The sequence below is a fragment of the Giraffa tippelskirchi genome, chromosome 1, assembly GCF_054371585.1.
Source record: "Giraffa tippelskirchi isolate mGirTip1 chromosome 1, T2T-mGirTip1v1.2.pri, whole genome shotgun sequence".
Taxonomy (NCBI): Eukaryota; Metazoa; Chordata; class Mammalia; order Artiodactyla; family Giraffidae; genus Giraffa; species Giraffa tippelskirchi.
In genome coordinates, this window is record NC_137275.1 from 100,356,584 (window position 1) to 100,371,830 (window position 15,247).

A 15,247-nucleotide genomic window follows, 5' to 3' on the forward strand; every position below is an offset into this window, starting at 1 on the left:
TGTATGTTGTTCGTTATAATAATTAGTACTTCAAAGAAAGGAAAAGATACACTTTGGTTAGCTGGTTTAGCAATCTAAGTTTAACAGAAAATACGTAACCATGCTTTGAAAGATGTTTATGAATGAATATGAATAAGCAAATAAGTTTTCAATTAAATTGGTGCATGCATGCTGAGTCACTCAGTCATGTCTGACTCTTTGTGACACACATGGACAGTGGCCCACCAGAATCTTTTGTCCATGGGATTCTCCAGGCAAGAATAGTGGAGTGGATTATCTTTTCCTTCTCCAGGGAAACCTTCCAACCCAGGGATTAAGCTGTGTCTCCTGCCTTGGCAGGTGGATTCTTTACTAATGTGCCAATTATTTTTGCTCCAATAAAACCAAAATAAGGAAAAATCAAATAATTTTTTATCTTATGACAGCTTCAAAATTACAGTACCAGCAAAATCCATGTTTTTTAATCAATTTATTTATTTTTTAAAAGAAGGATAATTGCTTTACAGAATTTTGTTGTTTTTTGTCAAACCTAAACGTGAATCAGCCATAGGTATACATATATCCCCTCCCTTTTGAACCTCCCTCCCACCTCCCTCCCTATCCCACTCCTCTAGATTGATACAGAGTCCTTGTTTGAGTTTCCTGAGTCATACAGCAGAATCCAATTGGCTATCTATTTTACATATGGTAATGTAAGTTTCCATGTTACTCTCTCCATACATCTCACCCTTTCCTCCCCTCTCCCCATGTCCAAAAGTCTATTCTCTATGTCTGTTTCTCCATTGTTGCCCTGAAAATAAATTCTTCAGTACCATTTTTCTAGATTTCATATATACGCATTGTGTGTGTGTGTGTGTGTGTGTGTATTAGTCACTCAGTTGTGTCTGACTCACTGCGATCACATGGGGTGTGCAGCCCGCCAGGCTCTCCGTCCATGTGATTTTCCAGGCAAGAATACTGAAATGGGTTGATATTTTCTTCTCCATATATGCATTAGCATATGATATTTATCTTTCTCTTTCTTACTTACTTTACTCTGGATATTAGGCTCTAGGTTCACCTGCCTCATTAGAACCTTTTTTATGGCTGAGTAGTGAGACAGGGATCAAGACCATCTCCAAGAAAAAGAAATGCAAAAAAGCAAAATGGCTGTCTGAGGAGGTTTTACAAATAGCTGTGAAAAGAAGAGAAGCAAAAAACAAAGGAGAAAAGGAAAGATATACCTATTTGCATACAGAGTACCAAAGAATAGCAAGGAGAGAAAGAAAGATTTCCTCAGTGATCAGCGCAAAGAAATAGAAGAAAACAATAGAATGGGAAAGACTAGAGATCTCTTTAAGAAAATTAGAGATACCGAGAGAATATTTCATGCAAAGATGGGCTCAATAAAGGACAGAAATGGTATGGACCTAACAGAAGCAGAAGATATTAAGAAGAGGTGGCAAGAATACACAGAAGAACTGTACAAAAAAGATCTTCATGACCCAGATAATCACGGTGATGTGATCACTCACCTAGAGCCAGACATCCTAGAATGTGAAGTCAAGTGGGCCTTAGGAAGCATCACTACGAACAAAGCTAGTGGAGATGATGGAATTCCAGTTGAGCTATTTCAAATCCTGAAAGATGATGCTGTGAAAGTGTTGCACTCAATATGCCAGCAAATTTGGAAAACTCAGCAGTGGCCCCAGGACTGGAAAAGGTCAGTTTTAATTCTAATCCCAAAGAAAGGCAATGCCAAAGAATGTTCAAACTACCGCACAATTGCATTCATCTCACACTCTAATAAAGTAATGCTCAAAATTCTCCAAGCCAGACTTCAACAATACGTGAACTGTGAACTTCCAGATGTTCAAGTGGATTTAGAAAAAGCAGAGGAACTAGAGATTACATTGCCAACATTCACTGGATCATCAAGAAAGCAAGAGAGTTCCAGAAGGGCATCTATTTCTGCTTTATTGACTATGCCAAAGCCTTTGACTGTGTGGATCACAACAAACTGTGGAAAATTCTGAAAGAGACGGGAATACCAGACCACCTGACCTGCCTCTTGAGAAGTCTGTATGCAGGTCAGGAAGCAACAGTGAGAACTGGACATGGAACAGACTGATTCCAAATAGGGAAAGGAGTACGTCAAGGCTGTATATTGTCATCCTGCTTATTTAACTTATATTCAGAGTACATCATGAGAAACGTTGGGCTGGATGAAGCATAAGCTGGAATCAATATTGCCAGGAGAAATATTAATAACCTCAGATATGCCGATAACACCATCTTTGTGGTAGAAAGCAAAGAACTAAAAGAGCCTCTTGATGAAAGTGAAGAGGAGAGTGAAAAATTGGCTTAAAGCTCAACATTCAGAAAACTAAGATCATGGCATCTGGTCCCATCACTTCATGGCAAATAGATGAGAAAACAATGGCAGACTTTATTTTCTTGGGCTCCAAAATCACTGCAGATGGTGACTGCCACCATGAAATTAAAAGATGCTTACTCCTTGGCTGAAAAGTTATGACCAACCTAGACAGCATATTAAAAAGCAGAGACGTTACTTTGCCAACAAGGTCTATCTAGTCAAGGCTATGGTCTTTTAAGTAGTCATGTATGGATGTGAGAGTTGAACTATAAAGAAAGCTTGAGTGTAGAAGAATGGATCTTTTGAACTGTGGTGTTGGAGAAGACTCTTGAGAGTCCCTTGGACTGCAAGGAGATCCAACCCGTCCATCCTAAAGGAGATCAGTCCTGAGTATTCCTTGGAGGAAGTGATGTTGAAGTTGAAACGCCAATACTTTGGCCATCTGATGCAAAGAACTGACTAATTTGAAAAGATGCTGATGCTGGGAAAGATTGAAGGTGGTAGAAAAGGGGGACAACAGAGGATGAGATGGTTGGATGTCATCACCTACTCAAAGGACATGTGTTTGGGTAAATTCCAGGGGTTGGTGATGGACAGGGAGGCCTGGCGTGCTGCAGTCCATGGGGTTGCAAAGAGTCCAACATGACTGAGGGACTGAACTGAACTGAACTGAACTGAACTGAATATTCCACTATGTATATGTACCACAGCTTCTTTATCCATTCATCTCGCGATGGACATCTAGGTTGCTTCCATGTTCCAGCTATTGTAAATCGTGCTGCAATGAACAATGGGATACATGTGTCTCTTTCAGTTTTTGTTTCCTCAGGGTATATGCCTGGAGTGGGAATGCTGGGTCATATGGTGGTTTTGTTCCCATTTTAAGAAGTCTCCATACTGTCTTCCATAGGGGCTATATTAATTTACAATCCCACCACCAGTGCCAGAGGGTTCCCTTTTCTTCACACCCTCTCCAACATTTATTGTTTGTAGACTTTTTGATGATGGCCATTCTGACTGGTGTGAGGGGATATCTCATTGTGATTTTGATTTGCATTTCTCTAATAATGAGCGATGTTAAGCATCTTTTCATGAGTTTGTTAGCCATCTGTATGTCTTCTTGGAGAAATGTCTGTTTAGTTCTTTTTCCCACTTTTTGATTGTGTTGTTTGTTTTTCTGGTATTGAGTTGTACGAGCTGTTTGTATATTTTGGAAATTAATCCTTTGCCTGTTGTTTCATTTGCTATTATTTTCTGTCATTCTCAGGGTTGCTTTTCACCTTGCTTGTAGTTTCCTTTGCTATGCAAAAGCTTTTAAGTTTAATCCGATCCCACTTGTTTACTTTCGTTTTCATTTCCATTACTCTAGGAGGTGGGTCATAGAGGATCCTGCTTTGATTTATGTCATTGAGTGTTCTGCCTGTGTTTTCCTCTAAGAGTTTTGTAGTGTCTGGTCTTACATGTAGGTCTTTAATACATTTTGAGTATATCTTTATGTATGATGTTAGGAAGTGTTCTAATTTCATTCTTTTACATGTAGCTGTCCAGTTTTCCCAGCACCATTTATTGAACAGGCTGTCTTTGCCCCATTGTATATTTTTGCCTCCTTTGTCAAAAACAAGTTATCCATAGGTGCATGGGTTTATTTTTGGGCTTTCTGTCTTGTTCCATTGGTCTATATTTCTCTTTTTGTGCCAGTACCATACTGTCTTGATGATTGTAGCTTTGTAGCATCATCTGAAGTCAGGTATGTTGATTCCTGCAGCTTCATTCTTATTTCTCAAGACTGCTTTGGCTATTCGGGGTCTTTTGTGTTTCCATGTGAATTGTGAAAATGTTTGTTCTAATTCTGTGAAAAATGCCATTGGTAATTTGATAGTGATTGCATTGAATCTGTAGATAGCATTTGGCAGTATAGTCATTTTCACAATATTGATTGTTCCTATCCAGGAACATAGAATATCTCTTTATCTGTTTATGTCTTTGATTTCTTTCATCAGTGTCTTATAACTTTCAGTGTAAAGTTCTTTTGTCTCCTTAGGGAAGTTTATTCCTAGATTTTTTTTGCAATGGTGAATGGGATTGATTCCTTAATTTCTCTTTCTGATTTTCATTGTTAGTATATAGAAATGCAAATTATTTCTCTGTGTTTATTTTGTATCATTCAACTTTGCTAAATTCACTGATTAGCTCTAGTAATTTTCTGATACTATCTTCAGGGTTTTCTATGTACAGTGTCATGTCATCTGCAAACAGTAAGAGCTTTATTTTGTCTTTTCCAATCTGGATTCATTTTATTGTTTTCTTTCTCCTCTGATTATTGTACCTAGGACTTCCAAAACTATGCTGAATAATAGTGGTGAAAGTGGACACCCTTTCCTTGTTCCTGATCTTAGGGGGAATGCTTTGAGTTTTTAACCACTGAGAATAATATTTTCTGTGGGCTTATCTTATATAGCCTTTACTATGTTGAGGTAGGTTCTTTCTATGCCCATTTTCTGAAGAGTTTTAATCATAAATGGGTGCTGAATTTTGTCAAAGGCTTTTTCTGCATCTATTGAGGTTATTGTATGGTTTTCATCTTTCAATTTGTTAATATGGTCTATCACATTGATTGATTTGCATATGTTGAAGAATCCTTGCATCCCTGGTAAAAACCCAACTTAATCATGGTGTATGAGCTTTTTAATGTGTTGTTGAATTCTGTTTTCTAAAACTTCATTGAGGAATTTTGCATTTATGTTCATCAGTGATATTTGCCTGTAGTTTTCTCTTTTTGTTTTTTTTTTTGTCTGGATTTGGTGTCAGGGTGATGGTGGTGTCATAGAATGAGTGTGGAAGTGTTCCTTTGTCTGTAATTTTTTGAAAGAGTTTTAGAAGGATAGGCATTAACTCTTCTCTAAATGTTTGATAGAATTCTCTTGTGAAGCCATCTGGTCCTGGGCTTTGGTTTTTTGGGAGATTTTTGATCAGAGCTTCAATTTCAGTGCTTGTGATTGGATTATTCATAATTTCTATTTCTTCCTTATTCTGCCTTGGAAGGTTGAACTTTTCTAAGAATCTGTCCATTTCTTCCAGGTTATCCATTTTATTGCCATATAGTTGTTCATAATAGTCTCTTATAATCCTTTTTATTTCTGCATTGTCTGTCGTAACCTCTTCTTTTTCATTTCTAATTGTGTTGATTTGATTCTTCCTTCTTTTTTTCTTGATGGGTCTAGGTAAAGTTTTGTCAATTTTGTTAATCTTCTCAAAGAACCAGCTTTTAGTTTTATTAATCTTTACTATTGCTTCTTTCGTTTCTTTTTCATTTATCTCTGCTCTGATCTTTGTGATTTCCTTCCTTCTGCTAATTTTGGGGGGTTTTGTTCTTCTTTTTCCAGTTGTTTTAGGTGCAAAGTTAAGTTGTCTATTCAATGTTTTTCTTGTTTCTTGAAACAGGATTGTACTGCTATAAACTTCCCTCTTAGAACTGCTATTGCTACATCCCATAGCTTTTGAGTTGTCGTTTTTTCATTGTCATTTGTTTCTAGAAATTTTTTTATTTTCCTTTTGATTTCTTCAGTAACCTGTTGGTTATTTAGAAATGTATTGTTTAATCTCCATGTGTTTGTGTTTTTTACAGTTTTGTTTTGTTTTTTCTCTCTTGTAATTGATATCTAGCCTTATAGCATTGTGGTCAGAAAAGATAGTTGATACAATTTCAGTTTTCCTAAATTTACTGAGGTTTGATTTGTGACCCAAGATATGGTCTATCTTGGAGAATGTTCCATGTTCACTTGAGAAGAACGTGTATTCTTCTGCATTTGGATGGAATGTCCTGAAAATATCAATGAGGTCTGTCTCATCTAATGTATCATTTAAGACTTGTGTTTCTTTATAAATTTTCTGTTTTGATGACCTGTCCATTGGTGTGAGTGGGGTGTTAATGTCTCCTACTATTATTGTGTTACTATCAATTTCTCCTTTTATGTCTTTTAGTGTTCGTCTTATGTATTGAGGTGCTCCTATGTTGGGTGCACAGATGTTTAAAATTGTTATGTCTTCCACTTGGTCTGATACCTTGATCATTACATAGTGTCCTTCCTTATCTCTTGTAATCTTCTTTATTTTAAGGTCTATTTTTTCTGATATGAGGATTGCTATTCCAGCTTTCTTTTGCTTTCAATTTTCAGGAAATATATTTTTCCATCCTCTCACTTTCAGTCTGCGTCTTGAGGTCCGAAGTGGGTTTCTTTTAGACAGCCTATACATGGGTCTTGTTTTTGTATCCATTTAGCCAATCTGTGTCTTTCAGTAGGAGCATTTAACCCATTTACGTTTAAAGTAGTTATTGATAATATGTTCCTATTCCATTTTCTTAATTGTTTGCAGCTTTATTTTGTGGATATTTTTCTTCTCTTGTAATTCTTGACTATATAAGTCCCTTTAGCATTTGTTGTAAACCTGGTTTGGTGACACTGAATTCTCTTAACTTTTGCTTGTCTGAAAAGCTTTTGATTTCTCCATCAATTTTGAATAAGATCCTTGCTGGGTAGAGTAATCTTGGTTATAGATTTTTCCCTTTCAGTACTTTAAATATATCCTGCCATTCCCTTCTGACCTGCAGAGTTTCTGATGAAAGATCAGCTGTTAAGCATATGGGGTTTCTTTTGAATATTACTTGTTGCTTTTCCCTTGCTGCTTTTAATATACTTTCTTTGTGTTTAATCTTTGTTAGTTTTATTAGCATGTGTCTTGCCATGTTTCTCCTTGGGTTTATCTTGTATGGGGCTCTTTGTGCCTCTTGGACTTGATCGACTATTTCCTTTTCCATGGTGGGGAAATTTTCAACTATAATCTCTTCAAAAAATTTCTTATACCTTTTCTTTTTCTCTTCTTCTTCTGGGACCCCTATAGTTCGAATGTTGCTGCATTTGAGATTGTCCCAAAGGTATCTGATACTATCTTCAATTCTTTTCATTCTTTTTACTTTATTCTACTCTTCAGAAGTTATTTCCACCATTTTATCTTCCAGCTCACTGATTCATTTTTCTGCTTCAGATATTCTGCTATTGATTCCTAGTTCAGTTCAGTTCAGTTGCCCAGTCATGTCCAACTGCTTGTGGCCCCATGAACCGCAGCATGCCAGGCCTTCCTGTCCATCACCAACTCCCGGAGTTTACCCAAACTCATGTCCATTGAATAGGTGATGCCATCCAATCACCTCATGCTCTGTCATCCCCTTCTCCTCCTGCCTTCAATCTTTCCCAACATCAGGGTCTTTTCCAATGAGTCAGCTCTTCGCATCAGGTGGCCAAAGTATTGGGGTTTCAGCTTCAACATCAGTCCTTCCAATGAACACCCAGGACTGATCTCCTTTAGGATGGACTGGTTGGATCTCCTTGCAGTCCAAGGGACTCTCAAGAGTCTTCTCCAACACCACAGTTCAAAAGATCCATTTTTCTGCACTCAGCTTTCTTTATAGTCCAACTCTCACATCCATACATGACCACTGAAAAAACCATAGCCTGGACTAGACAGACCTTTGTTGGCAAAGTAATGTCTCTGCTTTTTAATATGCTGTCTAGGTTGGTCATAAATTTCCTTTCAGGGAGTAAGCGTCTTTTAATTTCATGACTGCAATCACCATCTGCAGTGATCTTGGAGCCCCCCAAAATTAAGTCTGACACTGTTTCCACTGTTTCCCCATCTAATTGCCATGAAGTGATGACGCCTAGCAGAGTATTTTTAATTTTAGTAATTATGTTGTTTGTCTCTGTATGTTTATTCTTTAATTCTTCTAGGTCTTTCTTAGGTGATTTTTGCATTTTCTCCTTTCTGTTTTCAAGGTTTTTGATCATCTTTACTATCATTATTCTGAATTCTTTTTCAGGTAGTTTGCTTATTTCCTCTTCATTTATTTGGACTTCTGTATTTCTAGCTTGTTCCTTCATTTGTGCAGCATTTCTCTGCCTTTTCATTATTTTTTTTTAAATTTACTGTGTTTGATGTCTCCTTTTCCCAGGCTTCAAGGTTGAATTCTCTCTTCCTTTTCATTTCTGCCCTCCTAAGTTTGGTCCAGTAGTTTGTGTCAGCTTCATATAGGGTGATATTTGTCCTGAGTTTTTTTGTTTGTTTTTCCTCTGATGGACAAGGCTGAGTGAGGTGGTAATTCTGTCTTCTGATGATTGGGTTTGTATTTTTGTTTTATTTGGTGTTTGGATGAGGTGTCCTGCACAGGGTACTACTGGTGTTTGGATGATGCCAGGTCTTATATTCAAGTGGTTTCTTTGTGTGAGTTCTCACTATTTGATACTCTAGGGTTAGTTCTCTGGTAGTCTAGGGTCTTGGAGTCAGTGCTCCCACTACAACAGCTCAGGGTTTGATCTCGAGTTTTTGCATGGTTCTATATATTATTTTCCAATGGTTAGGTACTCCTGTCCTCTCTCAGCTGGTGTTCTGTATGCACTTCTGTGTCTGAAGGTGTCTTTCTGATACATCCATGGAGAGAGATGTACTCCGCATTCACATACTCCTCTGCCATCTTGTTCTCTCCCCAGTCCATAAGTTTTTATTGTTTCCAAGTCTATTCCAATTTTCCTTATGCTAAAGTATATGAGTAGAAATCCTCTAGGAGTGTTGGTTGACATTTTCTATTATCATAAGCCATACATTTTCTATATAAACACTTGAATTACCTTTCAAAATTGATATTTTGGAATACCGTGGAAGCCATAGTCTTGAGATTGTTTTAGGAATAATATTAAAATAGCATTTAAAATAGAAAATTTTGAGGATGTTCAATTTATGATTTAGAGCTGAAATTAAGATTTATTATTTCTTGATGAGTAATGAAATAACTTAGTTCCAACCTGAAGAGCACTTAGTGTTTAAACAAAATAACAGAGTGTAAATGGAATTTGTCATTCCAATGGATGACTCAGTGAAAACTGTTCATAAAGTAAATTGGAATCTAAATATGTAGTCCTAGCATAGATCATTTTTTTATTGAGAAAATGACTGTCAATTACTATGCTCAGCATACATAGGCTTCACCAGTTTGCAGAGATACTGCACTTTAAAGCCAGGAAGCGCATCACTTACTCCCTCAGTTTTAAGGTAACATAAAGAAAATTCCAGCAGAGAGATAGGTTGGACGAATTAAAGAGATACTATTCATACACTTCACCATTCCTCAAAAATATTCTGATGCCTTGCAAAAGGAACAACAGCATCTGTACTTACTGGAAATTTTTTGAAATTCAACCCAATTATTGGTTTCCTTCCTTAAAGTTTCACATGACTCCACAAGAGAATGCTGTTGTTCCTTCTTTTGCTGCTACTATTTTTAAATGAGTTGGTCTCTTTTACTGTCAAGGATGCTTATTTAAAGAAAGCATAGAAGAAGAAAAAAAATGAAATACTTTGGCACTTTTACCATCCTCCACAAGGTAATGTTCATTCTCAGTCAAGAGCCCTTGTCCTTTAAAATAAATACACAATACAACACCACAAACATCAGATGAAACATTTAATAGAGTTTAGAGGCTTTTAATTTCAGTGAAAATATATGATTTTGTTTTGAAAGACCCTGTTGAATGTTATTCTCATAGTACTTCCTGCTATCTCACTGTGTATTTAGGGATTAGTCTTCCTAATCCCTCATTTCCACATAAGTAAAATATAAAGCTTTATTTAATGATGTGAAAAATCCTTTGATACAAAATGGTGTGTGTCGAAGTAATAACTTGCTGAAGTCATGTAGATTTTTAAGAGATATCTATAAAGTTGTAAAGAGTACTATAGTCTAATAGCAAATTTTAGCATGTTCACGTTTTTAAGGTATGGTGACTGTGTTTAAATAATCCTGGGTGTTTTGTTTTAATAGAAAAATATCAACTTGAATTCTCACACTGTAAAATTGAGTAAAAATCATATTGAGTTGTTAAAGATACATTCATCCTATTGACTGTCCTATGATTGAGACAAACAGAAATACACTAAAAGATTTAAGTACTTAATTTAGTGCTAAGATATAGACTATAATGATCATTGCTAGGCTATTTTCTCTCTCACCATCATCACCTTATTTTTTTTTCGTCCCTCTTCCTCTCTTCTGTATGTGTATATCATTCTGTGGTGTGGCCTGTGGAATGACCAAAAAAAGTTGATGCAGCACAAGTAAAGTTAACATGTTTTCCCTTTTTAACACTGTTTTACACAAGGACATTTGGTTGTCCAATATCAAAGAAGCACTCTATGATCAAAGGAGAACAGTTAAAAATTTACACTTTTTTTAGTTACCTGTACTTTTTTTGAGTGTAATTATATCATTTTTTTTAATTGAAGGATAATTGCTTTACATAATTTTGTTATTTTCTGTCTGGAGGGAGGGAATCTATGTATACCTATGGCTGATTCTTGTTGAGGTTCAACAATACCTATACTTTTAAAGATTTTAGCCAATTCAACATTTTCACTCATTGTGAAGTGATCCCTTGATGACCACACGTAGCTACCCAAATCCATACAGGAAATGAATAAAGGAGGAAAGTTAATGTTGATGGTTTTATTTTCCTGCCATTTCTTCCCCTATAAAGTCCTGCTTTTCCTCATTGTTAAAATTAAGTTGTTTTTTTCATTTCAAGTGAGAAGCATTGACTTTGCTGTGTAGAATAAAGGAATTCTTTTGAAAGGATACAGTGTTAGTTCACAGAAAACAAGAAACCATTGATCCAGAAAGACCTGAAAATGTCAGGAAACTTGGAATCTTCAGGGAATTTAATAGCCAGAGTTCACCTCTCTTTCTTTAGGACATTGCAATTAATGCATCTTGATGAAAAGCATTCCAGTTCAAATCACAAATTTCTGAGAGAGCAAAGCTGAGTGGCCTTATGTGGATCAGGGAAACCACTTATATGGACAATATGGCCTTGAATAAAGATAGCCTCTGAGTACTCATATCTATGTATTGATTGATTGGAATCATTGTAAGAGAGGAGATAATTATGGTAAATCAAGTAAAGAGACTAATTTGTCCTTAAGTGGTATGACAACTTTTTCACACTTCATGATGATTTAACTGAACCTAGGTAGCTAAATAAATAGTAAGAAATAAAAGCAATAAGTAAAACTAGTAAGGAATTTCAACCTTTTATTTCATCTAGAGCATTTACTTCTCTGAAGTAAGCATATTTTTAAAAATTAATTATATAAACATACTTAATACTATATTTGCAAAAGATAAAGACAGAAAAAAGTCAAAAATATTTTATGTAAAATATGTATATATTATAGGCATTACTATTTGCCTAGCGAGCATCCATCATTTCTCCTCCCTGCTTGAGTATCTACTTTGTTCTGTGTTCACACTCCCTTTTATTTAACCCATATTCATCATGAGAAGATGACATGACCCCACCAGTACTGTGAGATTGAGTGACAAGCCTGAGGATATCTGCATTTTGTTTTGTTTTTAATAGTGGTCCATTTAAAATTGGCATATGTTAAAATTCAGATCACTGAGAAGTCTTCAGGAAAGTTTTCTCAGCTTTCTTGAGAAAACAGGACAATGTTAAAGCTGAAGTATCATTGCCACCTTACTACATGGGGAAAAAAAGCCAAGAAGACTACAGGGAAAGGGACAAAGGATTTCCCACTTTGGGGAGTCCATCATCCCTCAGATGAACACTTGTGCAAGCCAATGTTATTTCCTTTTTGCTTATTTCTGTTTGACTTGGGCATTCAGTAATTTGCTGACAGACATCTGATATGCCTTTCCTCTTCATAGAATTTTTAAATAATATATCTGTGTAAAATCATGGAGGCAATGCAAACTTATTCTCTTAGTAACAAGTATAAATATTCCTTTTTAGGGAAAGAATCATTTTGTTGAAAATGGCTTTTGGCTTCATGTTGGCAAATGAAGCGACTCTAATTACTGAGGAGTGAGAGGAGGGGGCAGGACTGCAGGCTGCTCAGGACAACAGGAGAGGGTTTGGCCTGGCGCTGGGGGCCTGAGGGTTCCAGTGAGCCCTCTGTGCACTCAGTTATGTGATACCTCGTTATGATCCCACAAGACCCGGGAAATAAAAAAAGAAAAGAAAAATACAGTATGGGTTTGCTTGTGTTAAAATTCTGTGGAAGTCAGTGGAGGCATGGGGATTCTCACTGAGGTTTGAAGAGATTGCAAAAATTGACCCATATGGACTGGGAACAGAAACAACATCTGTGCTGTTAGTAGACATTGGAATAGCACACGGCAAAATATCAGTGGCTGGCATCTCTATGTTGATTTTTCCTTGTGTTGGCTTTTTTTTTTTTCCTGTTTTTCAACATCGTGTTGTTTTCACTCCAGAAGAAGTAAATTTTCATGATCAGATAATGTATTCAGTGTTATAAGTAACATCTGTTGAGAAAGCCAATGACTGGAAGCAGGGTGATGCTGGTAAATCTTAGAGAAAGTGAGGTAGCTCAGTGGTGTTTATCACAAAACAGGTAACAGATTGAGACATCAGGTAGTGTGTGACAGAGTAATAGGTCAAATGTATCCAGTCTGTCTAAACAACAAAAGGAAACCTCAGATACACCAAGATGATGAGAGTAGTAAAAAGATCTGATAAGTTGGATAATATGATAAAATAACACATAGTTCTATTTTTTGTTGTTTGAAAAACCTTCATACTATGTTCCATGGTGGCTATATCAATTTGCACTTCCACCAACAGTATATGAGGGTTCTCTTTTCTCCATATCTTCACCAATATTTGGTATTTAGATGCCATTTGCTTGTTTTTGCTTTTATTTCCTTAAGGACACATTCAAAAATATTCCTGCAATTTACATCAGAGTATTCTGCTCATATTTGTTTCTAGGAGTTTTATGGTTTCCAGCACTACATTTAGGTCTTTAAATTTTTTGACTTTATTTCTGAATATGGTGTTAGAGAATACTTTAATTTAAGGCTACAAGGTGATAATATGAAAAAACTTCTAGTTCTCTGAAAGGCTTCTGGTTAAATATCAGTAGAGCTTTGTGACAGAGTTACAAAATTTGTATAGGCTTTTCTGTTTACTATACAAATTTCACAAAGCTTGAAGGGTTACCATGTGTTGATATATCCATAGGAATGAAAGTACCAACCCATGAAATAGGAAAATGCTAAGTTTTAGTAGGCACTGCCCAAGAGATTTAATTTTTTTTTTTATCAATTTACTCTTCCTCCTGTAAGACTTCCACATTCATGCTAATACTTAAAGGTGTCAACTTTTACATTTTTATCCATTCTGGGATATATGGTAACTTTATACCATGGTTTCCATTTTAATTCACCCAATCACTAATGGTATCAAGACTAATTTTATAAGTTTATTGCTCATTTGGAGATTCTCTTTAGTTAAGTGTATTTTCCAGAGTTGTGTGTAATATGTAAATTATGTTTTCTTTCCTTCTTTGTTTGTGGTGGTTCATTACATGCTCTGGATACTAATCTTTTCTCACACACAAATTGAAATATCTTCTCCCAGTCTGTGACTTGATGATTTGCTTCTGAGGACTGGATTTTGATGAATTCAAGTTCTTGATTTTAATGAAGACCAATTTATTAATTTTTATGTGTAGTACTCTTTGTGACCTGCATAACACTATTTTGGACTATATGATATCACAAAGATATATTCCATGTAAACTTACGTAATATCAATAGTGGTTGAATTTTACATCTATAGTCTATTGTCTTAGCTTTCATTTTGTGTCTATGATACATACATATAAAATTAATATTGGTATGGCACTGGTCAATTTTGCTCCTGCCAAATTTACTAAACCGATAATTCTTTCCTTAAATGAATTGCATTGTCTCTTTGCCATAAATTAAGTGAACATAGTTAACTGTTACTTTATTTTTTCCATTTGTTGATTCACTTAAGCTTTCCCTAATTAAACACTGCTACCAAAGCTTTAAAGTAAACCTTGAATTGTGATAATGCCTCCAATACAGTTTGTGTTCTCCAAATTTACATTAAGTATCCTAACTCTGTTGCCTTTCTATTTAGATTTTAGGCTTTTGCAGTCCTTAAATTTTATACTAAGACATCTGGCCTTAAAATATTTCACCTTTGGGAGAGGGGAGTAATTACACAATATCCTTAATATGTAGAAGACTGTCCAGTTTTCTGTATTTTTCAGATTACAGTAGTAATTTTGTATTTCAGTTTATTTTCTAAATGGTGCTTGAAATATTACTTAGACTACATTCAGTCCATATATTAATTTCAGGATAATATTAATATAAAATATGGATTTCAATATATAATCATTTAGCAAGATACCTATTTCCAACTTTAGGTTCAAACTTTATCAGAAATATTTTGTAGTTTTAAGTTTACAGATCTTCTATGACTCCTTTTTTGAAATTTTTGTCTTTATAATAAATAATTTTGATGCTAACATAAATGGTATTTTCATACATAATTTCTATTTTCACTGATGTATAGAAGATAATTGACTTTGTATGTTGATGTTAGGGGACTGGAATGCAAAAGTAGGAAGTCAAGAGATATCTGGAGTAACAGGCAAATTTGGCCTTGGAGTATAGAAAGAAGCAGGGCAAAGGCTAATAGAGATTTGCCAAGAGAACACACTGGTCATAGCAAACACCCTCTTCCAAAGACACAAGAGAAGACTCTACACATGGACATTGCCAGATGGTAAGTACCGAAATCAGATTCACTATATTCTTTGCAGCCAAAGATGGAGAAGTTCTATATAGTCAGCAAAAACAAGACCAGGAGCTGACTGTGGCAGAGACCATGAACTCCTTATTTCCAAATTCAGACTTGAATGAAAAAGCAGGGAAAACCACTAAACCATTCAGATATGACCTAAATCAAATCCCTTATGATTATACAG